Source organism: Gallus gallus, chromosome 3, assembly GCF_016699485.2.
Source record: "Gallus gallus isolate bGalGal1 chromosome 3, bGalGal1.mat.broiler.GRCg7b, whole genome shotgun sequence".
NCBI lineage: Eukaryota > Metazoa > Chordata > Aves > Galliformes > Phasianidae > Gallus > Gallus gallus.
Window position 1 is genome coordinate 52330895 of NC_052534.1, and position 26979 is coordinate 52357873.

At 46.0% G+C, this 26979-nt stretch overlaps 1 protein-coding gene across 14 annotated transcripts in view; it reads left to right on the forward strand.

Annotated features, from left to right (window-relative positions):
- Positions 1–1635: 1635 nt before the first annotated feature.
- Positions 1636–26979, forward strand: part of HIVEP2 (HIVEP zinc finger 2) — a 126604-nt gene continuing 101260 nt past the window's right edge. For 11 of the 14 annotated variants that reach the window (XM_046939726.1, XM_046939733.1, XM_046939730.1 and 8 more), the window contains exon 1: positions 1636–1872. The gene's annotated coding sequence lies outside the window, so the exon portion shown is untranslated. Of the gene's footprint in view, positions 3340–10308; positions 13564–26979 lie in introns of those variants that run through there. The other 3 variants (XM_046939729.1, XM_040698467.2, XM_046939728.1) reach the window with 2 other exon arrangements.

Genomic DNA, 26979 nt, shown 5'->3' on the forward strand with positions numbered 1-26979 from the left:
TGCTGAGGAAGAGAATGTAGCAGGGGGCACGGAGGGAACCGTGCTGAGGTTAACTAACCTAATGGGAAAAAGGCCCTTATTTTGAAAAGCCGTCACCGAGAGAGCATTTTCTACTTTGCTTTCAGAATAGCAGCTGATAAACGCTTCCTTTAATGTGACTCCGGACGCTGAGCGTTGCTGTGTGTGGGCTGCTCGCGTCTTTGCAAGAGAGCGGCACGGGAGAACCGAACGGCGCTGGCGTACGGCACGGGGTGAAACGAGCGGCTCGAGGGCTCGCGGCCACCCAGTAGGGCGGGAGAGCCTCCGTTCAGAGCAGCCCCCGGCACTGCTGCCTGCCTGCCCCTGATCTCACCCGACACCGCATCGAACAGACTGCGAGCCCAAGGTCAGACAGAGTAGCTCTGTCGGGCAGCGCTCGGTGGCAGCAGTAGCAGCGTCACACGAGAAACCAAGAGAGAACACAGGCGGGCGTGCTGACGGGCTTCGGGTTCGTCCCCTCACCACCGAGGTGCGAGCCCTGCCACCTAACAGCCACCAGCCGTTGTGAAGGAGGACCTGGCCCTGTAGGAGCCAGGGAGCTGCGTAGGGACGTTCGCTCGCGTCCGGGCTCTGAGGAGCTCCGCCGCCCCGCACCGCCCAGCCCCGCCGGCCTCGGCACGGCCCCGCGGCCCCGCCCCGCCGGTGGGGATTCCCCTGCGGCCGCTCCGCTCCCGGCGCCGGCGGAGGGGGGGATTGCGGCGGGAGCGCGGCCCCGGCTCGCCCCGCCCCGCGGCGGCCGCCCGACGTTGCGGGCGTTCATTGGCTGCGGGCGGCCCCGTGAGAAGCGGCGGCGGCGGCATGTGGGGGGGCGGCGGTGGGGGCGCGAGCCCCGGCGGCCGTTAGCCGGGCCGAGGCGGCGGCGGCGGCCCCCCGCGCTGCGAGGGCAGCCGCTGGGCGGCGGCAGTTAGGAAGGCTCCCCGGGGCTCTCGGGCCGCGGCCGGTGCCGGGGCAGCGCCGTGCCCCCGCGTGCCCCCGCGCGTCGGGGGCGAGTGAGGGTCGGCCGCGGGGGCAGCGCCGGCCCCGACGCCGCGTTCCGCTTCCTGACGGATAACGTGATCCCGAGCGGGCGAGAGCGCCGGGGGGCGGCGCGCGGGGAGGGAGGAGAGCAGGGGAAGGAGACTCCCACGTCCTCCGAGGAAATTCTCAGGCCGGAGGACGCGCAGCCCCGTGCATGGCAAGCCGGGACCGGCTCTCCTGGGAGTTCCCTCTGCGGGGAGGGGGCGGGGGAGCGGCGCTCTCCTCCGGCGGGGAGCGGCCCAGGCCCGGCCCCCTGTCCCCCCCACGCCCTCCCGGCGCACCTCTCCCTCTCCCCGCGCCGCCTCCCGCCGCCTCGCGCACACACACACACACGCACACGCGCGCGGGCGGCGCCCATCACCCCGCGGCCGGGCGCTGCCGCTCGCGCCCCGCTCGCTCCCCGCCGGCGCGCGGGGGGACCCGGTGACGTCACGCGCGGCGCGCTCCCCGTGCTCGCCGCCCTGCAACTTGTGCGCTGGGAAGCGCTGCCAGGAATAGCCCGGCCGAGCGGCTGCGGAGCGCGGCTCCCTCCCTCCCTCTCTCCCTCCCTCTCTCCTTCCCTCCCTCTCTCTGCCTTCCGCCCGCCCGCCCGCCGCCTCGCCGATGCCGGTCTCTGCCGAGCGGAGGGAGAGCGATGATCTACCTTAAGATAAATACGTGAAACAGACGCCCCTTTGGCTGCTGGAATACCGCTGTCTGTCTTTATATAAAGCAACGCCGCCGGCCACCTCACTCCGGCGCGGAGCGACGAGAGCGCCCGGCGGGAGCGGCGGCAGCGAAAGGGCACCGGGAGGGCTCTCCGCGGCCACTCGCCAGGTGAGCGGCAGCGCTGCCGCAGCCGCCCCCCGGCCGGCTGACAGCGGGGGCGGCGCGGGGCCGGGGCTCGGCGGCGGGGCCGGGGCCGGGGCCGGCGGGGTGCCGCCTCGGTGCGGCGGCGGCGGCGGCGCCGCGGGCGGGGGCCGGGGGGCGCGGGCGTCACGCCGCGAGCGGCGCGGGGAATACCCGGCGACCGTATGCAGATGAGGGCAGCGCCTTGCGTAATGCCCTCCCGCGGCGGGGAAGGGGCATGGTCACCGGCGGGCGGCGGGGGGGCCGCGCTCTCCTCGCGGGGGCTCCCGGGGCCGCCCGGCGCGGCGGCCGCGGCCGCAGGGGGGTCCGGGCGGGGGCGCGGGGACGCCGGGCCGCGTGTGCGCGCGCTGCGCCTCGGCGGCCGTTCCCCGAAGTGGGTGGGACGTTGGCCCGTTCCGGGAATGTTCCATGACGTGCGAACGCCACAGGAAGGGGGTTAACGAGGGGCTCGGCCGCGGCCGCCGCCGGGGCCCGCCCGCCCGCGGGGCTCCCTCCGGGGAGAGGCGGCGGGAGGCGGCCGGCGGCGCGGGGGCCGCCGGGGGCGCGAGCCCTTATGTAACCGGAGCGGCCGGCGGCGGTTATGTAAGCGGCACGTCCGCGCCCGGCGCGGCCACCTCGCGCCGCGCTCCCGGGAGGCGGCGGCGGGCCCCGGAGGGGCGGGGCGGAGGAGGCCGGGGAACCCCGGGCCGGGCCGGGCCGGGCGGTGCGGGGGGAGCCCGCCGTGTCACCCCGCGATAACGGCGCTCCGCGTTCGGTTTCCCAGAAGGGGAACTCTGTTTTTCGTATTAGTCGGCGGCGATGGGCAAACGCTGTTTTGATACGTGGGGTTTTTTTTTGTTTTGTTTTGTTTTCCTTCAGCGTGGAAATGGCAGAAATTAAACTCCTGTTCAAATATTAAAGGGCTTTTATTATTGTTGTTCTTATGGCAGTAACTGTTAGGCGGCTTTTTAAGTCAAACTGATAGCAGTAGCGTCAGTGGAAACGCGTAGCCGGGTAATTTCCCTTCTCTCCTATTGAAACGGAGCAAACTTTGCTACAGCCCCGACCTTGCTCGTACGCTGCCGAGCACGGAGCGCGCCGCGCGCCCTCTCAGCTGAGGGTACCGCTCTATTTGCTCCTTAATTTGTTCGCTTCTCCCCCGCCCGCGCTGCGGACCGCTGTGGCAGCGCGCCGGCTGTCGGGCTGCGGGAGCCGAGGGAGCTGCTGGCCTCGGGCCGCCCCGGGCTGAGGGTGCCGGCGCGGAGCCCGCCGTGCTTCGGCCCTAAAGGCGATAGCGGCCGGGCTCGGGCAGCGCGTCTGTCCTCACCGATAGGAGCGCCGAGTTCGCAGCCCGTGGACGTGCCGGCGTGGGCGCACGGTAACCGGGAGATTGTATTCGTTAACAGTTGAATCTTGCTTTACCCTTCCAGTCAGCGGATGCTTCTGAATCTTTAGGTATGGATTATGTGAGATTTCCTTTTTTTTTTTTTTTGCTTTGCCTCCTCTTCCAAAAAAAGCGTTCGCTGTGTAGGTGAGGCTGGAAGGCTTTTTCCCACGTGAGCCTTTCAAAGTCACTGCCGTCTCCGCTAAGTGCATTTAAGGCTGCCGCGGTTGTCAGCCGTGCAAAGGACAGCAGCGGGGCAGCGTGGGACAAGCCAGCGTGCTGCCATCGCTTTTGTTGACGGAGCAATCCAGCGTTGAAGGTTTGCAGCATACGGCACTGCTCCGGCTCCGCATCCCGCTGCAGTGGTGTCAGCATCGCTGCCGTGCCGGGAGCAGAAGGAGCAGCGCCTGCCCCGAGGCACCCGTGCAGGGGACCTTTAATTGTGCACCCAAACGCGATGGCGGCGCAGATCGGCTCTTTGCAGGCAGATTTTTAGATTCTCAAGTGACCGATTGCCTCATATGTGAGATCTGTTTACAAACCTTCTTGTTACTATGAAGACAAAACAGAGAGCCATATGCATTCATGTGGTCCTCGCTGAATAATGGTACATGTGTCTGCCTGAGCCCTTGGCAGCGCATCGTGTTTGGTTTGTGTGGTGGCACCCCACAAGGCCATTCTTTGGGCTTTTAACTGTTTGTGAGACAGCTGGCCATCGGTTACGGGGACAAACTTTGTGACAGAGCTGGAAGTTTTCTAAGCCTGAAATGTCAACATTTATTCGGGTTGCTGTTTTTCTGAACTAGGTTTGCACAAAAATGGAAGTAATGAGTACCATTTTACGTGGCCTTCTTCTCATGGCTTTCAAGCCATCAGCAGGGGAATTACAATTACTGGTAGGTAAGGGGAGTAGGGAGCTGTAAATCCGCTGCGCACAACACACTTAGCTAATCCTGCAATGTGTCCCATCCAGCAGGGCAATGCTTGCTGTTTGCACGTTGCTGTAGGTGGGAAGGTCGGTTATGTGGCTTGTCAGGTGTTATGAAATACTAGCAAGATATCTTTACATTTCAACGCGGTGTGGTTTTTGTAGCGTGCTGTGGTTGGCTATGCTGATAATGCTGCATCCAGCTCTGCAGGTGGGTTCAGCAAGCAGCACCTCCACATCATTCCCACTTGATTCCGTGTGTCACGGTTCCAGGTACTACCATTGGAGTGGAGCTCTGGCTTTCTCCAGCTGTCTTTGCTCCTTCTTTAAGCTGGGTCCAGCGAGGGCTGGTTCCTTGTATTGCGACGAGGGGACAGTGCTTTACTTGCCTCGCCTTGGTCAATGGAGAAGAGACGTTTGAACCCAAGAGCAGCTGCTTATAAACCATCGGTCCTCCCAGCAGGAGGTGTGATGGGTTCCAGTCTTCAGGGAGCATTAATTGCTGATCCTCTTGGGAGCCCAACAGATGTGCTGTATGCGCAAGCTGCGTACCTTTGCTATTTGAAAAGTCTGATAAGTTACGGGGAAACTGCTTTAAAAATTATTTTATTTAAAGAGACAGCTTGTTTTTTTCTTGACAGATTTTGTAAGCAGTGTCTCTGAAGCAGTGTGCAATGGATTAAAACAGCTATTTTTGAAATTACTTGGTTTTCTACTGTAATGTAACTCCCCTTTTGTCAGTAGGAGGAACTGTCTGGCAGTTCCTGAAGAAGCAAAGAAACTGTGAGGGGAGATGCAAGCTAGATAGAAAATGGAGAACAGTGTTTTTCAGTGGTACGCTTCAATCGGTAACTTTGGATGCTGCTTTTAATTAAAGTAGCACGGAATTATCACATAAGAACGTCAGTTTCAAGCTGTCTGTGCCGTTTTATTAGGAAATAGCAGCTTTGTACGGTTTTGTTTCTCTTTGTAGGAAGACTTTGCAAGAGCAGTTCTATTTCGGCAGGAAATATTAAAAAGCAATTCATCAGGGCTGTATTTTTCTTCAGTGAAATTAGTGCTTGGCTGACACCCTGAAGGCAGAAATCCTTTGTAGGTGGAAGGGTTGGAAGTGTTTCCATTGTAACCAACTGGCGAGCCTCTCCTTGGACTTTGAGAAGTCGTCAGTGAGTGTGAGTGTAAAGGCTGTGTGAACCTCTGGGAACATCCATGCTTTGGGTTCTTTGCTCAAGTGGCAAACGAGAGGCACCACATACTTCTGGTTTTAGAATAGTGAACTCTACTTAGAAGTGAAACAATTGACATTGACTAACCACTCATTAGCAGTGGGACGCCCCCAGTAAGATTTATCCCCACAATCTTTCTCACTAAGCTGTGGATGTGGAAGAGAGACGAGAGGGCTTCAGCTGCAGCAACAGTCTGAAGTGCTGTTTCCAAACCCCTGATGTGAAATAATCAGAGGACATACAAGTGTCATATGTAACGTTGCCTGTCAAATTAAAAGTCTCTTTGCTTGTTTCTTATTTTCTTGTGATTAATTTCTCACCACCATTAATATAGTCTGAATAGGAGTTACCTCACGTTGTGAGGAAGCGTTGTGCATTCTGGGTGCTTATTTTCATTTGCCTTTTGGGCACATTTGTACACCTGCAAAACAGTACGCCAGAGTAATAATAGTTGAATGTGGACCACAAGTGTTTATGCTCACAGCATTGCCCGTGTTTCCGTATTTCCTCCTCCTGCCCTGGGCATGCCTCTTTTGGTGCTTTCTTGAAGTTGAATGTTGCCTTTGCCTTTGTCACTGATTGCTGTGATTGTCAGCAAAGGGGTTTCTCTTAGTAAGCCAAAACCTATACGTGCTGGTTTTTTTTCTTCTCCTCTTTCTTTGGATAGGAATCTCAGGCCTTGTGCTCCAGAAAATGTGACGGTAGTCTTGAAGTTCTACATTACAACAATGTGGTTGTAATTATCTGATAGGAGTTCCCCCAGCATTTGGCTGTGATGGTATGATGAGTTTGTGTGGCGATTTTTATCCTTTTCTTCTGCTCCTATCAGAGTAGTTGAGATCTCAACAGGAAAACTGTAAAACTTCTAAAACTGATGTGAAAACTGTAAATATTGTACAGAAGTCGTTGGTGAGGTGTTTATGGCCACTTCACGCACACATGGCTTTGATTTGTTGCGCCTCAATTTGTGTAACAGAAAATAATTTTACTGTGGGTTTTGGTTTTTATTTTATTTTTACTTGTGTTTGACGGTTCTCTTCTGATACATTTATCAAGTCTGAAAATTGCCACTCTAATATGAAAGAATTTCTGCCTGCAGGAAAAAAAAAAAAACATATTAAGAATAGAAGTTCACTTTGTTGCAACTTCAATAAGCTGTAATAAACTCCTGCAGCTCTGGCTGAAATCTCTCATTTATGGAAGCTGTGAAGAGGTTAAAAAAATATATATGGTAATTATTAAAAGGTATACTTTAATGGCTCTTGGGTTATAAAAGAGGAGCTCCGTGTTTGGTTGCTACAGAAAGTTTAATTTTTAAATAGTGGTTTACGGACCAGATAGATTATTTGCACGTGTAGTTCAGTTCAGTAGAAAAGTAAAAACTAGAGGAGCCGAGGGGAATTGAAATTAGAAAGTCAGATGGCATTTAAAGGTAATGCAGTAAAATCTTTTGATCCTCTTTGTAAGAAAACCCTCACATAACACCAAAGCAGAAAAAATAAACAACAACAACTGATTATTTTTCTGCAGTTCATAGTGCGTGTTGGGCCTTTATTTGGCTTCAGAGGGTTGGTGTTGCTCCTGGGCTGACCGGGCTAACCTCATCCTCCCTGGACTCTGGTGGCGTGCCTGGAACTTCCCAGTGCTGGGTTTGGTGGTGAGCTGCTGCTGGAGCCTGGGTGTGCGTTCCTTCTCGAGTGGTTTATGAAGAAGCAGTAATACGGGATGTTTTCTAATAAGCAATTTAAAAGGCTGAAAGAAATATCCAATTACGTGTCGTAGAACATGATATCATCTCGGAGAATGTAATAGAGCAGAATGTTTAATTTTGTTGAAACAAGATTATTTAATGATCAGTTTTTCCATAAAGCAGTGTCTGTGCTTAGGCGGAAAGCAGCTTTATGTTAAAAAAACCAAAAGGCTAACAGGACAGATGAGGGTTATTAGAATTAGTCTTGCTAGACAGTGTGTATTGTTCTTTTCTGTTAAATTCAAGAAATGGCCCATTCTCTGTATTGATATATTTTCAATTTGTGGTTTGCACTAAAACAAAACACGTGTAGTGTATCAAGAAATAATAGTATGAAATAATAAGTGGAGCTACCCATCCTTGACAACAAGACATGACACTATTTAGTTTAGAGCAAAAAGTATTTAGTTTATAGCAAAAACTATTTAGTTTAGACCAAAGTCAGTATTCAACAGACTGAGCTGCTGGCATCTATTAACAGTGTTCGTCATTGTGTGCATGGCATTTGAGTGCTGCCTGTTCAGAAGGGTCCTCAAAGTATGTGGAGTTTCATGTCCCTTGCCTTTCCGAAACAGGTAAAATAGTTCAGTTACCTGAAAAATGTATCACTGTGTGCTCTATCTACTGTCAGTTTAGGTGGTGTTTGGAAGTGATTTTATATCATTCTGTGCACGCATCAGCAATGGTAAAGAAGCACTCTAGAGATGAGTGTAAGCCCGTCTGTAGCTGACATCCGTGCATGCTGACAGTGCCTAACTGCATCCCCTGTGACAACTCTGAACACAGATCTATCATGAGATTTGAGTTTCTAACACCGTTTACATTATAGAAAAGAGGGTCCAGTGTTCAGTCTTCCGTAACAACAGAGAGAGACAAATTTTGACTTTTTCCCTTTTTACATCAGCTATGTTTAGGAAGACAGTTTTTGTAGCTGGAAATAGTTTTCTAGTGAGAGAGTTACTCATATTTGACCAGATGTTCGTAGGCTCCTACAATTAAATCCCAATGCTCTTTTAGTCAATAAAAGTTTCTACACCAGTAAAGATACGATTCAACTATGAACCTTCAGACCACAATGTCAGACTTCTTGATGCTGTGTGATATGATAGTCTGTTTTGATTACCAGGACAGGTCACGATAGAGTAAAGCTGCTCAGAGTAAAGCAGCTGTTTTGACATTTCTGCAAAGCTATGCAAATACAATTGCTTTCAAAATTCTTAGTAAAATTGTATCAAACAGAACTTGTAGCCCATTCTATTATTTTGTGCATGATCTTACAGTAGCAGCAAGATTCTTTCAGAAGGTAGAGAACATTTTGACTGCTCTGTTTAGCTAGAATTTTTGTTTCCTTAAAGCTCAAATAATGGGCAAGCTACGTGTATTTAATTGTGATGTGCAGTTGTGGTTAAGTGTAAGGATAGGAGTCATTTATAATACACTTGAGTTGGAAATGATGTTATTGAAATGGTGCTCTGTGATATTAGCATGATGTTGGTGAAATAAAACTTCACGGGATGGTGTTTCTTTGAGAGCTAGAGCAATGCCAAATATGTTGTCTGTACCTCCCTGGTAGTTTGGTATGGTGGCAACGAAGTTAGGATGGAGTAGGCACTGTTATCTGTCAAATTTGATACATATTACATACATATTGTTCACATCATTATTTTTAATCTCTGATCTACTTAATTACTAATTAAAAACATATACAAATCTTTACTCGTCTTTGACTTAATTTATCATAGTGAGCAGTGCTAATTATTGGTAGAAAATTACTGCGAATTAATAAAACTACTGCATAAGATGGTGTAACTAATAGCACATGTCTGAGACAGCTACAGTTTTGAAAAGAAGTAAGATTGTAAGTTAGTGCTGGTATATACTAGTATGAAAGTTTCCATAGTACCTTTCTGTGGTTTAGTTTGTTATTGCCAGGACTTTGTCCACAAAATGTCAGGAGACAAAGGGATGACAAAGAACATTAAAATTCTCTGCTTTGTTTTTAGCTCAGCTCATTAATAGTTGAAAACTGTTGTCAGATAGAATAATAGCATCATAGAATGGCTTAGGTAGGAAGGGACCTTAAAGATCATCTAGTTCCAACCTCCCTGCCATGGGCAGGGTTGCCACCCTGATTCCATTAAGTTGCTTAATGGTCTCTTTGTAGGCAAATATTCATTGCTCTCTGTAGTGCTCTTATGAACAAGCTCAGCAGAGAGGTGAGAGAGTAATAGGGAAGGAAATGAGCCTATATTCCAAAATCTCCTTCCTCCAAAATCTCTCTTTTGGAGCAAAGTCAATATATTGCTGGGTTGTACATATTTCAGTTTCCGTAGTCTTCCATGATGGAAAGTTAGTCTGGACGCATTCACTTGTAGGAGGTAAGTGTGTAAGGAGAGGAACTTCTGCTTTAGTTTTGGTCTGTGTCCTCTATGTGATGCTTTACAGTGGTGCATCTTGGTTCTTGCTTGTTCTTTCACAGTAATGGTGAAGTAGCTTTCTGTAGGCATGCCCTGATTTTCCTTCCCTTGCTCTCCAGAGCAGCCTCTACATGTCAGGCAAGAGAAAGACACGTGGGACTGTGGAGTTCCTTTACACACACCTCTCCGAAACTTCAGTGCAGCGTATTTTCCGCAAATGGAGTGAAACCTTATTATTTACTTTCTCTGTCGCACACTACTACTGCCATAGTAATTAAAAAAGAAAGTGAGGAGGGTACTAAATAGACGTTTCTGGATGTACAGTGAATGAAAGCTTGGAGGGGAAGTTTAATGATATGTTAAGGGGAGGTTTGAATATGACTGGCAGTTGATTATAATTGTCTTCAAGAAGATACTTTTGTCAGATCAGGTCTCCCTCTAACATTAAGTCCTCAACCTAAATAATATTAGTATTTCAGCTTTAAAGTCCCTGTCAAATTGTAAACCATACATGCTTGTTTTGATGAGTAATGAAGATTCATTACAAATCACCATCATGGCTTTGGTGGTAGCATCCTCTGATTTGCATTGATTCCTCCACAAAAGAATCACCCTCAGAATACAATGTGGAACACCGTCTTATCTTGCTTAATGCTTGCAGATAATTTTCTTTACATTTGCTTATGCACTGTTTTGATTTATTTCAGTTGCAGTATCATTTGATCCTGCTCAGTAGTTCAGCCCACTTAACTAGCAAGCAAGGGAATAAATTAAACCAATTTTGGACAGACTCTTTCTCTGCCAAGTGGGCTGTCTGGCAAACCAAGAGTATAATAAATAGGGTTTGTGGCTATTTACAGACTTATATATTAGAAAACAGCTATGCTTCCCAGTTTCATTACATAACTTGAGTGGTGGGTTATACTCGTGTTTCTCTTAGCCAAAGAAATGCAGTTCTGTACTGTACCCTACCTGCCTTGTATGCTTGCTTGATCAGTGAAACCTCATCACTTGGTTCTGGAACTGCTTGTGAAGATGATTTGAGAAATCTGTATTTCATCTCAGTTCGTGCGTGCTGCCATTTTTTTTTTTTAATGTGGTCTCATACCTTCTTGTTTGAAATGGCGTTATTGCTGAGGCCTTTTGTTTGTCTTTTTTCTTGTTGTTTTTTCTTTCTTTTTCCTGCTTGTATTGTTCAGCATAAAAAAAAAAAAAAGACATAAGAAAACCGTGTTTATAATAGGATTGTGGAATAACCGATCCGTCCTATGTATTTCATCTTCCATGTGAAACTCAGTAGCACAGCAATGCCGAGCTGCATTTGCTTAACACCAATCTTTGGGTTTTTCTTTGCACTTTCACACTTTTAAATGCAATTTTAAAAGAGCCCTGTACCTGTTGGGTTGATTAAAGGGGAGGTGAACTTTTTTTTTTTATGTGCTACAATGAAAATGAAAAATAAATAGGAAAAAGCCTATATCAACCAAAGCTTATGACATGATGTTAAAACGTATAACCTTGGGCAAAAGGGGCCAGTTATTGGAGTAGTTCTTGAGTAACCTAATTGTTTGATAAGGATCCTAGCCTGTTTAAGTTGTTGTTGGTTGTTGGAAGCATTCCATTTCTAAATTTGTGCCTTACTGCATACCCTGAGGTATGTGTACAACCCACTGTAATTGCAGAGTTTACTATTTTATTAATTAGAGCTATGATAATACGTTGGCTCATGAATTCCCTCTAATCCAGGTATGGTCTCCTAATTGCCCAGGGTTCTGTAATTCCATTGTTTGTTATGTGGAGGTGATGGAGAGTGAAAGCATGGTCTGAGGAACTCAACCCATGCCCTGAAGCCTGCAGTTGGTGTGCTGTTGCAACCAATGGTGGAAAGGTAGGGTATCTTTTTAACATGCCTGATGAATAATAATAGAATATGTAGCAGTAAATTTACTGTGTAATCCCGAGTACCTGAGACTTTGCCAGCTGGAAGGAAAGGGATGCATACTTTAATTGGCCTCCCTAACCATAACAGTGCACCCCTTACTACTTCTTTGATCTGGGTCTCTCCTGACTGCCTCTTTGCCTGAGTGACTGGCAAACTTATATGTGATTTGCTGTAAGGCACACAACTGTGAACAAGCACCTGGTGTGTAGTAGCAGCTCCTGTTTTTAATCAGCCTTTGGAGTAGTAGGCATATGAGGATGTCTGGTCCTGTGTTCTGTAAACTGGGTCTGGGTCAAGATAGTAGACTTCATAGTAAAAGAGCAGGAGGAAGCATCAGCAGAGGGACAGTCTGTGGGGGAGATAGGTAAATTCAGTATTCAATGTCTGTAGCTCTGGAGAGGAATCATACTTCCCTGTGAAAGGGATGTAGCAAAACCCCATAACCTCAGGTAACTGACACTTGTTCTCAGCGCCAGCGTCTGCCTTGCTGAGGCATCATCAGGCTCCAGCCCTAGGCTCCCACAGTGCGAGCTGCCCTCCCATAATGTGGTGGGAGGGCTGGTAAGGTCCCACACAGCACCTCGTGGGCTGCCTCCTTCTTGCAATGGCTAGTATGGCTTTTCACAGCCCCTAAAACTTCTCAGTACAGCTTTTGGCTCCTCTACAAGGGCTTTTCATAGCTGTAGCTCCTGTGGCTTGCTGCAGCATGGGGTTTTTTTTTGTTTGTTTTGTTTTTGTTTTTGGAACAGATGGTGTCTTACGTAGAAAGTTACTGTATTTTTGTATGACTGGGTTTTATTTATTTATTTCCTTGTCTCTCCCTTTTATTTTTTGAAGTAGGCTTAATTTTGACAACAGTGCTGGATTTATCTTTGATATATTAATGTTTGTGTTTGTGTACGCGTGCAGTATTTTGCAGCGCAGTGGTTGTGTTTTCAAGTGTTAATGGGCACATTTTTGTCAAAAGTGCAATTAGTTTGAAATTTGAAGGGAAAACAGCCCGTGAAGGAAGATCTTTGAGAAGAAAAGTAAATGTCGTCTCAAATGAGCACTGTACTCACTGGAGTAAGGTTTTGTTTTTAAGTCAGTAGATGGGTTTTCTGTATCTAATCTTTGTGTTGTGTTTTTTAATTGATATCATCTGGTCAATTTGAGGGAAAATGCTATTCCCATAAGGAAAATATTTATTCTAAATATTATTGTTGCCTAGGATCTTGTTGAATTCATGAGATACAGCAGCAGTCGAGTTGATTTAATATTTTTAACATTTTTATAGTGTTTTCTCATTGTTTCCATGAAAGCAATTTCAATAAATATTTTTGCAATTGCTTTTGGTTTCTTGAAATTAGGTTACCTATTGTTGAAAACTGCAGGTTCTCAAGCATGGGTTTCAGATCTGGTTTGTCATGATTAGACGTTTGAAATAAAATATAAATACTTGAGCAAGCCTCAAAATGATCACTTGTCTTTTCCCTGCTTAGCTTCCAAAATGCCGTTTGTTCTGTCTAGTGAGTCTCCTTAATTTGATCCTTATTTGTAAAGATAGCTACATTCACAGGGGTTTGGTTCCATTCAGCCAAATCACTTCCTTTTATTCATTTGTGTGTATGTGTGTATATGTACGTGTGTGTGTGTGTGTGTGTGTACATGGAAAACACATATACACACCATCTGCCTGTAGACAGTAATGCATACCTTAAGTGAACAGGATCATCCCATTTGAAAGACAAGGTTTATGTTTTCATCCTAAACCCAAGCCTTATCTCACAGCAGCATTTTTTTTTCTTTGCAATGCATTTTTTTTTTTCCAGTAACTTGTGAACATGTGGCCTTCCATATAGAAGTGTTCTGAGGTATATGGGAAGAGAGACCGGGGGACATTTGAGTGCTTCCTCATGGCCCTGACTTTACACATGGTTGGATCGTGTCCTTTCACAGGGGCAGTCATTCGTGGCCCCACATCTAGACTGAGTTCCAAACATGGTGATAAAAAGCTCCACGCTTCTGTGTTCTCTATCACATGTGTTTTAAGGTAAAGGATTCCCTGCTGATGTTGGGCAGTTTGGATCTTGTCATCTTCATTTGCCTTGTTTTCCTCATAAAAGCAGCACAAGTTATTTGAATGATCTGTTTATAGGACTGCTTGAGAGAATTCCCTTAATAATGAGACAGTTCAACAAAAAATCTCAAGATAATGGCTTTTCCATTTGCACCTCTCAGACATTGTTTCAAGTGGAAGCAAAAGGATTATTAAAACCCTTGTAAGTAGTTTAAATTCCCTAGTGATACACCACAGTGGTTTTGTTCTAAGTATTACACAGATGGGTTGTAAAGGGTAAAAATATAATTGAATTTGTGTGGATATGTAAAGATGTTAAATATTTTGTAGGTAGCCAACTTGAAGAGTTGTTTTCCATATATATTTGTATTTACCACGACCGATTTCTGTTGTGGAGTGAAAAAGCACACATTTTCATCAGTGTAAAAGGGCACCAACAGTGACACCAGTTCAGTTTGCATGCGTCCGTTTGCTTTACGTTTTGAAGTTTTAAATAAAAAACCACAATAGATACAGCTCTTCTAAGAATATTTTGTATCATCTAGATGAGGTGGAACTTTCTCATGTCAAACCATGGTAAAGATGGCATATACCCTTCCTCAACTAATGGAGCAGGAAGATGTGATTAGCTGAAGACTAGCTTTTGGCGTGTGGATGAGCGTATAAAAATGCTGCTGTTGCTTTCTGTATTCCTTTGTTTAACAGACAATATATGGCATATATAGGTGTTCACATATGTATAATAATGCCACACTGACAAACTTCAGGATTAAGTCTCTGGTTAACGTCAGAACAAGCAGCAGTAGGAGTTTCCTTACGCTATCTGGGCAATGAATCTTCAAGATTCCACAGTCAAGCTGTCTCTGAACAACTTGACTCTGAAACAGGATAGAAAATAAAGCAGTTCGTATCCATGTAAAAGGGCATGTTTTTAAAAGCATTTCCAAAATGTTTAGTTGAAAAGTTCGATTGTAAAAATGTTATCTTTGACCTTATTTTAGTAAAATGAGCAGCTAGTAATCCAGTGGTGTTGTATGTGTCCAGCAACAGATGTGATTTAATGTAACTCTGAGATACAGGCTGGTGGTTCCCTAGTTTCAACTTCAGTACTCTGTTTTATTGAGGCTGAAAGGCTAGCTTCAGTTGCTGGTGTGGCCATAGGGTTGTTACTGCACGAACAGCAAAAAACCTCTTCAGCTAGGGATGGTAGTATGAGGTGAGGATCGGGATGAGTGTTTTCTGAACTCCATATGATGTTTTCCATTGAGGTACATTGAATTATGTGCCGCTGTTTGAAAATTAGCTTCTGTCAACTGGAGCACTGCTGCCCAGTCGGTCTCAGCATGCAGAGGGAAGGTCTGATGTCCCAGCACCCAGAGGATGCTGTTGGGACATTCTCACTGTGAGTGAATGGTTTTATCACTATATTTTGATGTGCTGTTGAGACACTAAGGAAAATGGTTCTAGAGCCTGTGCTGCTGGTAGGAGAGTGCTGTGGGTGAATCCATTGCCCTGTTCGAAGTGAGAAACAGCTGCAGCCACACTGCTTCCCATGGCTGCTCTGAATGGCTGTCCAGCAGTGGACACAGAGACCTCCCAGTACTCTCATATGAATCCCTAATGATGCTTTCCATCAAAAAGGCTTTGCAGTGTTTTTTTTTAAGAGGGTGATAGCGGTGGGTAGGGCTGAAAGCTGGTCTCTCCCTCTACCTACCTGATAAGGTTGCTAATGATTTAGTTAGGGTCAGAGGAGGAGTTACCGAATGCTCAGTGGCCATGTGCTATGGCACAGCTTCTGTGCCTCCACAGTCTTCCATATACTGTGCTCTTATTTGCTTCAGAAAAGCAGGAGGGAAATTAAATAGAAGCATCTGCATTCACTTTGCTGGGTTGTCAGCCATCTCCAACAAGGGGATCCTGTAGTTTCACACTCCAGTTTTTCCCTAAATGCATACAGAAAACATGTTTTACTCCGTGGGATCCAGAAGTGTGTAAGGCTTCATTTCCTGATGCTAGCAGAAGTATGGGCTGCAGTGAGAGCCGAGTGCATCCCCACACTGCAGTAATATTCCTTACACAAGCTGAACAAGAAAAACCAGAGCAGCACGGCTCCTGAGCAAATATTGTTTCTAGTCACATAGGATGCTTTGCAGCTGAGCCTGGTAACACGCTGCTCATCTGTTTTGCTGTGCAAGCGCAGAGAAGCCGCTGCTGGTTCCTCCAAAATCTCCCTCCTTGCCGCACGTTGGAAACGTCTGAACTTTGGCCCTCAATCTGCTGACACCCTGAGGGAGTGTGAGTGTAATGACGTCTTTGCTTGTTTCAGCTGCACAACAGGAAACACTCATGGCCTCCCCGTCTTCCTGCACTGAGCAGCGCTGCCTTTTCTCCCTCCCTTCCCCTGTGGTGCGGCAGGCTCAGACCCACTTCCAGGTTGCACAGCTGTGTGCCGTGCCCGCCCTGTGCTGGGGCTGCCAGCTGCTCGCTGTCACTTCTGCGCTGGTGCCAGGTGTGGGGCAGCTTATGTAGTGATTTTCCCCTGGAGAAGAGAATCCAGTTGTGTTGCAATGGCTCGCTGCACAGAGCTTGTCACTGGATGTGCCTCGGCTGGAAGGAGCAGGATGGTCAGGCGATGAGTTGCTGTGGGGAGGCAACTTGCATAATATAGAGGACACGCTCCCAGGTGGGCACGCAGGGATCCTGGAATGTGGCCCCGATATTGCTGAGTAATGCTGAGCGTGAACGGCTGAAGAGACTGCTGTGCCCTGGTGGAGCAGGGAGGCTCTCTTCTTGCAGAGCATCGGCAGGAAGCCTGCTTAACCCTCTTTAGCTGTGGCTTTATGCTTGTAACCAAAACAGGGATATGAGTAAGAAGGGTTGTTGAGAAACACGAGCCTTTTGCAGCTGGCTGAGGGCAGAGCATTTTGTCTCATCAAAGGCAGCCCCAAAAAAATTAAAGCACTGCAGAGTTCGTACAAGAGAATTAATTGGTTCAATATTCAGCTGTTATCCTCTAATGAATGGGGTGCCGGGGGGTCACTTGTAAAAACGAAGTACATATGCACCAGTGAATTTGCATATTGTGGTGTGAGACGAGATGTTGATTAGTCTAAAATACAGCGTCCTGCATTTGCAAGATTGAATTAACTTCGAATGTATCCAGTTCTGGTGCGGTTGCTTATTTATTTGGTTAATGTTGCAGAGGCATATTATTAGAGAGCGGCTTCAGTCTGCACTCTGTAATAAGCAAGTTCTGAATTTACCTCATTAATCTATCGCGCTACCTAGCAAAATAACAGTTGTTTTTAACAAGCTGGAGTTATGTAACATGAATCATGCATGGCAAGATGCTTGCAAGCAGGGGAAAGCAAGATGTGCTAAGGAATAACAGTATTCAGCCTTCTGCAAGATAGGATATGACTGGCTTTGGAAATTAAACGCTGTGTGTTGTTATTCTCGGCCTTACAGACAAGTTCCAGCTATTCATTATGAGAATGCGTCTTGAAACAAAGTCTTGAGATGGGAATGTTTAACAGACAGAAGGGTGAATTTGCCCAGCCGTGTGCAGTCCTTGGAGGATTTTGTATCCTTGCCTGCCAAATTCTGCCCCCCTCCCTGTTGTTTTTCTTCTGGAAAAGCAGCGTAGAATAATGTGAGAAGTCTCATAAATTAGACTGATTTCATATGTAAAAAAAAAATAATAATAACTTGATGAGCTGTGATAGCCCCTATGAATTGTTATATAAATCTCCTTTCTTCTTTTAAATATGCCCCTATAGGGTCATTAGGCATGTATACTCTACAGTAGTCCTCTGTCTCAAGAGATTTTACAACCAGTTTATGGAAAAGGGGAAGCAAGTGGTTCTATGAATGCATTAGAATCAAAGCAATTGATTTTAAGTCAAATCTCTCTTTCATAATTTTTCCTTGACAATTTTCTCTACTGTTACTCAGTTTTGATCTTAAAAGCTGTACCGAGATGTTAAGCCTGGGATAACCTTTTCCTGTGGTGACACGGATACAAAAATCACGTAACCATATTGGGAAATAAAGCACTGAGAATAATAGCCTTTAGGAAGGGAATGGCAAAGATGGTGGTTTGGAAAAGGAATGATTTAATGTTCATGAATGTCTTTTCAAATCGTCCTTCTCACGTAAAGCAAATCTTTCTATATTTTTTCATACATGGATAAAATTACTGTAAAGTGTAGAGAAGGACTGCTAACCGCTGTACTTTGAGATTTTACTAATATTAGTAACAAATAAGCAAAAAAAAAAAAAAGTGCTGATATTTATGGTTTTCATTTCTCTGTTACCATACATGCTTACAAACACAGTGGCTGATTACGTGTCAGGGCAGATAGCAGCAGAGATGTTAGAAGAAGAAACAGTTACGTCTCCAAGTTGCTCCTGTAACTAGCGCCATTGCTAGCACTCTGAACTTGGTGAACAAGGGCTGAACAAGCCTGGATTTTCTCAACACGGATTTTCTCTACGTAGATTTTCTCACACAGAAGGTCACTCAGGTCACAGACAAAGATGTTGAAAAAGCATTATAAGGAAGGGGGTTGTGTTACTCTCATTATGTCCTTGTTTTCTAAACAAATGCAGCGCAGCACCCCTCAGACGAAACTTGCCTTTTAGGAAAACTGAAGAGAAGTTTCAGTCTTAGAATAACTTTAATTTATCTTATTGGATTGACTTAGTTTTGTATAGCTGTGCATTATTAGGAGAACAGTAGAGCCAAGTGTAGAAGTAGTGCTACAGAAGGACACCAACATCTGGTGGGTGGAGAAGGACCCTCTCCTGAATTTGCATGATTGTTAACTAAATATAAAGTTCATCAAATGATTTCTAGTTGTTTTGACTCCAGTACTCTTTCCTTTTTACTCCATAATACTTTTTTGGCTAGTAGTAATGTCCTTTCTGAAAATCTATGATTTCCTCAATGCAGGTGAATATTATGTAGAGGCATCAAATTAAATTATTGGCATTTTTTTTTTTTTCACACTATCAATAGTAGCAAGGTCGCCATTCTATGATGTGACTAATTAGGAAGATTGAAGTGTCTTTTGTGGGATCTTCCCTTGCTCTTTGGTGGGACGTGAGGGCTGCTCAATGGCCATGGTGTGAGGCGTGGGCAGCACAGGAGGGGCTGCCCTTGGTTTCTACTGGAATTTCTGTTGAGATCAGGGCAACGTGAATGAGCAAAGTAGGGCAAACAGGTGGCTGCTGTGTGAAAGAAAATACCATGAGTAACACTGCTGTGTATGAGTGTGGTGGGGTGTCGGTGTGCACACAGAGATTGGCTTGTCGAGGAGCAGCTCTCACATCCTGGGGTCCTTGAAATGATCGTCAGAGGTTAATAGTCTTGGTCAGAATGCTCTGCAGAAAGATTTCTTGCCCTGGGAATTGTTGTGCGCAGTTGTCTCATTTTCCTTTCCTCTCTTGAAAGCCAATGTTATCTTGTCCATTCAACCCCGTAAAGTATCCCCAGGTTATCAAGTTCTTCTCATATTGCAGCAAAACTTGAAATAATTACCAATTCAGCTTCACTATTTCTGTCAGCTTAAAAAAAAAAAAAAAAAGAAAAGAAATTTAATTTACACTAATTACTCAGAACTTGAGATGCTCAGCATGAAAGTGGCTAGGTGCAAAATAGGATTAAATATGTAAAGGAGAAAAAAGCATTGTGTGTTGCATTTTTCCTATTTAATGCTCTGTTTGTATGTCATTACCAAGCCATCTGCAAGCAGAATTCTCCTAGCAGACTGAAGCAGTTCTTCAAGAAAAAAATTAAAAATAAGAACAGTCAGGCTGATAATTTAAAAACAAAGATTTGGTGTGAACAGATTAAGATGGGAGAGTTGTACTGAAATGTCATTATTGCAGGCTTACCTTCTCTTAACTGTGGTACTCTGTGGTCCCCGGTATGATCTGAGGAGCCAAGCAATGGGCATGCTTTCTCCATATTTTGTTGCTGAAACACGAACACTTTGCATCCCCAAAACTTCTGTGCGTGTGTCTGTGTGTGTAGGGGGAAGGGGGAAGTCATCCTCTAGGTTACACTGAAGGTTGCATAACGTAACATCAGAGGTACAGGGACCGAGCTCCTCATTGCAGATATGAGTTTTAGTATGGATTTCACTGGAGAGCATTAGTGTTGTTCCTGTAATTGTTCTCAACTCTACCGCTTGTCCTGTGTGGATGTGTAACAGCTGTGGCACAGTCAGATCACAGTTCATAATGCTTCTGCTCTTTGGGGAATGAGAAATAAAAGCTTTTGTGCAGTCCCAGATGAGAGTGGCCACAGAGGTGGGCTGAACGCACCGTCACTCCTGCTGAGGTGAGCGCAGTTCTGCACTGCTATTGCCATGGTACGCATCTCTTTGGAAGCACCAGCACAACACATATTTGTGATCCAGAGAGTTTGTCTCACCATCCAGAAATGCGTATGTTCTCTTTCTTCACCTCAGCTGACCCTGGCTTTGAACCCTCCCAAACCTTGGAGATGTTTATAGCTGCGCTTTGTTTTGTGAATGGAATTTGTTTTTCTAAGTGCAGCATGAAGATTTGCTTTATCTGCATGGAGCATGCTTGCTTGAGCAGTTGCTTTCCACAGTGTGGCATTTGTAGATTAAAATCTTTTCTGCCTTGGTGGTGCCGATTCAGTTCATTCTGCAGCTAGTCCATTTTGCTAGCATGCTACAGTAAGGTGCCTGGCTGCTGCAGTGAGAAAGGGAATTTTTTTTCATTTCCTCTGAGGTGTAGATTTGAAATGAAACTATTTTTTTAAGGTAATCTGAAAACTAGAATGACACTCCATGCTTCAACGCGTGTTTCGTTTCACCTGTAAAACTACTTTTAATTCTTGTGTTTGCACTTGGAACTTGAACGCTTTACACTGACACTAGAAATGACAGCCCTGTGCATAGAATGTACGTTTTATTTTATTTTGGCATATTTTACTGTCCACCAGGTGTTGATCAGAGAATTCAGCAGTATACAGCTGCTGTGATGTAGTTACTGTATGTAATACTCTACCTAAGGAAACACGGTCTAGTGACTAGCTGGATGGGAGGGGTTTGATGCCCGCAGATTCAGTTCCTGGTTCTGCTACACAGCTCATGCGTTTGGGGTAAGGTTCACACCACCTTACACTGATTTTCATGTGAGTTAAATTCATAAATACGAGTTGTGCACAAAAATACCCTCGCTGCGCAATATTCTCTTTATGTCGGTAACGCTTCCTCACCTGACTGAGATGTCACGTAGGCAGATGCTGTGTTCTGCTTTTGATCCATACAGAGCCAGTAGGTGCTCTGTACTAACACCAATTGCAAGACTTGAACCTTTTGTGTTTTTTTGGTGTGCTTTTAAGTGGCCGTTCTCTGAGCGATCAATAATTGCGCTACTTACCATGAGTACACTGCTGTTAAAGACCATACAGCAGTCAGGCTACATGCAGCTTCAGGGCCCAGTTCTGTCTCCTTTGCTTGGGAGTGAAAACAGCTAGGCTAAAGCAGAATCAGAGACTACGATGCTGAGAAGGGCAACTTGTGTAGATCTGGGTCCAAATGTTAAATGCCCTGTTTAGAATAAGAAGGGGTACGTTTTTTCCTCCCAAACAAACTGGTAGAATTCAAAGTGGATGTTTGTAATTTAAGATATTGTGTTGTGTTGAGTGTTAAACAGCAGTGTTGAAGAGTGCAGGGAAAAGATATTTCTGCTGTGGTAAGAACTAATACGAGCAGTGCAGAATGCCCTGGTATTACCCTGGCTTTTTTTTTTTTTTCCAACTTTGTGAAATATGCATTTTGAAGTATCTAGGCAGTTCGGAGAGTAACTGAACTGAGTAAAGTCTGGCATAAGATAGCAAGTGGGAACCCTAGAAAATGTTTGTGGATCTGTAGGGCACAGCAATGCTTCCTGCCAGAGGAAGGCCCTAAGGACTCTCATAGGCCTTGCCTGGAAGACTGTGTGGCATCTGTGGCACGTATGGGTCATCAAGACATCACAGGCAGCCCCAGAGCCACGCCTGTTCATAGCAGACGATGGTATAGTCCTGAGCAGCCATCAAGATGCAGGGAATGGGAGCAGGTGACCTCCAGACGTCCCCTCCAGCCTCAGCATTGTGACCTGTCCCTCTGTGCCCAAGGACAGTGCAGTTACCTTGGCTTCTGACCTGGTTGGGATGTTGTAGCAGAGCTCTGAGAATAGCAATTTGGGAATCAGAGCTGGCTGTGGTGAGGAGTGCTTCAAAGTTAGTCTCTGCTAAGTTCTTTCATCAGCAATGCATGCACCTCACTGATGGACCTCTCTAGGAAACGTTGCTCATCCCTGCTTCATAACCAGACCTCGCAGCTTTTCACAGCTCTGCCCCCAGCTGCTTTGACTGGGTGATGCCACAGGATTGGGGCTGTGAAAGCAGCAGGGAGGGCTGTGCTAATTTAGATGATTTAAATAATTGTGCTCTTGATACTGCCCACTTACTTCTGTTTTGCCAGTGACCCTTCTGGCATATTCAGTAGGATGTGCTGCCCGCTGGCCGTCCTTTCTGCTCATCTCATCTCCTGCCCTAGCAGTTCTTATTGCTGGAATGCTTCCTGCATGCTGCAGCACCCATCCTTCCCAGACACCTCGTTGTGAGCTGCTTAGCAAATGCAGAGAATCCTGTGATGGGCAGAAAACATAGCATATAGACCCAGTGAAAAGGGGAGCCCACCCTGGGCCAAGTATCTGCCAGGTGTACCTCATGCTTTCTTCACAAAACCTTCAAGTGCAACTTTAATTCCAGGCAGATTCCTAAGTTGTAGTGAAATCCCTGGGTCCTGCACATGCTCTTTAATATAGGCGTACATTGTGAATAGAAACAGCTTAATGAACTGGAGCCAGGGTGGGGAATTTTGGGACTCCTGCTGTTCTGCTTACAGTGTTTTGCAGGAGAGTTTAAGGCTGAGGAATGACACCAACTGGATTCACAGAACAATCTGCTCCTGTTCTCACGAACTCCAAATTATTTTCCTTCTCACATGCAAAGTTGTACCAAGAGTTGCATTTAAAAACCCATCTGCTGTCCATATTATATCAATAGAAAGAAGTCTAAAATTTTTCTAAAATATTCCGGTTACTCACTCCATACTGCTGTCATCTGTCTTTCAACTACAAGCCATTTCTTGTAGTTGCACTCAAAATCTTCCCTCAACCAACAGATGAAACTCGTAGTTGCTAAAAGTGCAAAACTGGGAACAGGATGCTAGAAAATAGCAGTGCCTGCTTTTCAAACGTGTTTCTGATAGTATAAAATACATAAATTGATGCAATAATTTTTCCTTACTGAGTGTGGGAAATAGTAATAAATTACTTTAAAAGTTTTCTCGTGTTTTTTTTTTTTCATTATGCTAATAATATTTTGAAATCTCAACAATGTCTATAAATGTCTGAATATAATTTTACATGCAAATATGTAGTGTGTGAGATGTATGATAAGCGCCGGGCACAGGGTGTTTGTAGGAAACAAACTGGTGCCTGCAGCAGCAGTTTGTTGTGGCTGTGCTGGAATAACAGATTCAAGGGATCTTATTTGTCAGTACCTCACCTTGAGGGACCCAGCGGGAGGTGTAGGGGCTGGGTGGTTATGAAGCGGCAGCTGTTGAGGTGGCAGCAGATGTGCCTGACGAAGAGCCAGCTAGAGCGCTGCGATCCACAGCCATAGGTGAGCTGTCGAGCTGTGTGTTGCAGTGCCCAGACCTGCTTCCTTCCCACCTTTCTTTAGGGGTGATTAGGTGCAGACTTCAGCTTTTAGTAGTGTTGCATCTCCACGTGCCTATTTTCTCTAGGGATTCTGTGGTGTTTTACCAGTTAATGGTGCTGTTTTTCCCTTGAGGATGCTAATGGGCCCTCTCTTGTCTGTTCAAGCACAAATTGGGATTGGAAGGAACTTCTGGCAACGGTGGTGCAGTTAAGCTTGCTATGTCTGTTAAATCTCTTTAGAGAAATTAGTAGGGAAGAGACAGGTACAGGCATGCCATTACACACAATGTGGTTGCAGATCTCTTTTACTGAGGAAACGAGGCTACAAAAGATATCTTGTGAGGAAGACAGAATGTATTCCTTTGGGAATACTTGCTGAATAGGAAGCTCTGTAAAAATGGCAAAATGTTGGAACTGTGAGATACAAGTGATTTATTATTTTCTCCGTGATAATATCTGAAGGTTTCTGTGAAGATGTAGGCTTCCTAGACTTGCATCTTAAGGCACGCCCTATTTACAATGTAAGTATCTCACAAGATTAGGAGCGGTAAGAAACATTATCATGGGAATCAAAGACAGGTGGTGAGATGCCTTCCAGTGTCAGATCTAAAATTCAAGGCAGCCGAGAGCGGAGTCCGTTCCTCCATCCGCATAAGGTAGCACTCCCAGCACCAGATGTTACATAGAGGTCAGCCTTGTGGCGCTGTGTGAGCCATAGGCCCTACGCTATACCTTCAGCAAACCTTGCACCAGTGAAGCTTTTGACATATTTGGAGTTTATTACATGTATCTTTGCGCTGTGATTCAGGCTTAAATTTGTTTCATTCTGAAGTTTAAAGGCCCCTTCTGACTTAAAGCACATGGATTTTTTTTTAAGATTGATGGAATAATGTTAGACGCTGCTATTTTAAAAACTGTTGTTGCCTTGCAAAAGTGAATTTCATGTTTCTTTGTCTAATAATGTATTCAGAGCACTTGGAAGGAAGTTTTGGAGTATGGAGATTTCTGCCCTGGGGAGGTAGTATCCTGTGCTTTAGTTAGGTCATGTCAGGCCATTGTTTTGCTTTTCATATCATAAAGATCTTGTGTCTTTATTCGCACTCAGCTGTGGACTTGAGTTTCCTGCAGAGAGTGAAATAATTAAGAACTAATGCTATGAAATCGTATGTCCTCCATTTGTAGCTGGGTTTAATTGAAGGCAATTTTTATATACATAGTAATAAGTGATGTATATAAGTAACAAGTAATATTTCTATTTGTGGTGCTCAGTATAGCTGAAACGCAGCCGGATTGTTTTCTATGTGAGAAAACAAACAGAGAGATTCAAAGGTTTGTAGAACTTGGGTCTCTATCCGCTGCCTAATTTCAGCCCTGCCTGCCGGCTGCTGCTCTCCGCTTTGCCTCTGCTGGTAGATCACGCCGGGACAGGGATGGAGTTGGGCACAATAGATTTACTGGTCCAGATATGGCAGGGGAGTTGGCTGGGTATGCTGGAGGGTTTGTCAGCATAAGGAGCCAGTAAAGCGGGCTTATGCATGGGGTGCCAACGAAGGGTGTGCAGAACACAGAGCTTACTCTTAAAACCTGCTGTGGCTACGCAGAGTCGCGCAACCTTAAATATGGATCTGGTGAGGAAGGGCACTCCTGGCTTAAATTGAGAGCTTACGTTACTCTGCAGTTGTGGCATGTAAGGGAGCAGCAACTCTCGAGGGATTGCTGCTAATGGGATGGGCAAAGCCTCTCTGCCTTGCCTGTTAAGTCTGGGTTGGTGCTAATGCCAGGGCTGGGGCATGAACCTGAGTGATGTAAGTAGTAGCATCCACAGTCACAGCCTGGGGTGAGCATGTGCCTGCTTTGCACATCAGCTGGATTTCCATCAGGATTTCTAGCACTGACAGCAGGACACTTTTCACCAGAACCAAGTTCATCATCAAACAGAAGGAGGCATGCAAAGGGCAGTCTTGTTAAGTTTCACATGCATGAAGCTTTTGCTTTGGAATGTGTTGTTCCATTTCCTCCAAGTCTCCCTCGGGGAAACACCTGATTTGGGTTTATCCTGACTCTCCAGTTGTTACATGCTACCTCAAGATTGCAGCCACAGCTTCCGCCTGCACCATCCTCTCCCTGGCTTCCCGCTGGTGCTGGGTGCAGCACAGCGGGTTGCCAGCAGAAAGCAGCCCTGGCTGCCCAGCCAAGGGTGCAGACGGAAAGAAATGGCACCTGCTGCACTGCACATCGGGGACAGGCCTAGCTGGGAGGAGTTGGCAGAGATTGTGCTGAGGCTGTCTTCATGGATGGGGCAACATCAGAAAGAGGTGCAACGCACATTTGTAAGAATAAATGTGCAAAATTGGTTCTTCTGGCTCCTCTTATTGCAGACCATCCTTTGCTGTGCAGAGGATGTGCCCGTTGCGAGCTCTGAGCCGCCCTCAGCAGACGCTCTGTTACACTGTAGGTGCACATCTGTGATCTCATCTTGAAAAATACGACTTTACCTTCCACTTACCCTTCTGGAGACGGCTTGTCAGAGCAACATGGTACCGCAAACTTATCCTGCTTAATGTCAGCTAATTAAATTCACTTTTGAATATAGTACTAAGCCAATTTAATTCTGTCTCTCAGAGCCTGCAGAGACGCTTGTGACTCTCGGAGGAGTTCTGTCTCTGATTAGTGATCAGATCTCTTTGTGCCACTTCAGACTGTCTCTGTCTGTCTTTGTGTCTTTCACAGTGTGTTCTTAGGGGGCTGGGTGTTTTCCCCCTACTTTCACAGCCCCAACACGTGCCGTCATGTCTAACAGCATACTCCTTTTAATGACATTTGTTCTCTGATACGAAACTTTCATGGCTGTTGCTGGAAGAGATATAGGATTTCTTGTGAAATGCTCTGGATGTTAGGTCTTGATTTAGGAGGCTGTTTTTCGGAAGCGCTGATCTCTGCAAGGACAGGGATGTGGGTGACCTTCTTGCGCCGTGCTGGTGTCCCAGCCTCCGGATGATCGCTGCATCGCAGCCCGAGCGCGACAGCCCCCAGTAATGGTCACTGCCTGTCATTCTCAATGTACCTTGTGATCGCTAACGTTCATGAGAATGAGGCACGGAATTTAAAAAAGGAATTAGTGAAAAAAAAAGTGAAAGGTCAAAGCAAGTCATAATGAGAAAGAGAGCAAAGCACTTAATTGGGTAGTGCTGATGGAATATATCATGCCAGTGACGATCTGGTAGATATTTTTTGATTCTGCCCTCTGCATGATTTATTAAAGAAGGTCCAAGAGAAAAGTACTGCTTGTCTGTAGGTTTTCATGCAGTATTTTTCTTACTGCTTCCTTTGTGCAGCTTTGCACAGGGCAGCATGTCGTATCTCATTTTGAACCCCTCCATGCTGTCTGGTGGAGGGTACACGTACACTTCAATGGAGGTTTCTGGTGCAGTGCATCTTGTGTTTGTAGCTGCATTTTCCTGCTCTCCTTGTTCCCCCTCTTTACTGATTGCTTATTAGTGTTAGGACATCACAAGTGCAGAACTGAATTGTTGTTCTCAGCCACGTAACTCTTGGTTACTGAGAAACTGCTGCTCCTCTTCATTCCAGGATGTAACCAAGGAGTGTTTGGAAACACTGCTCGAGAAGCAGCTTGCA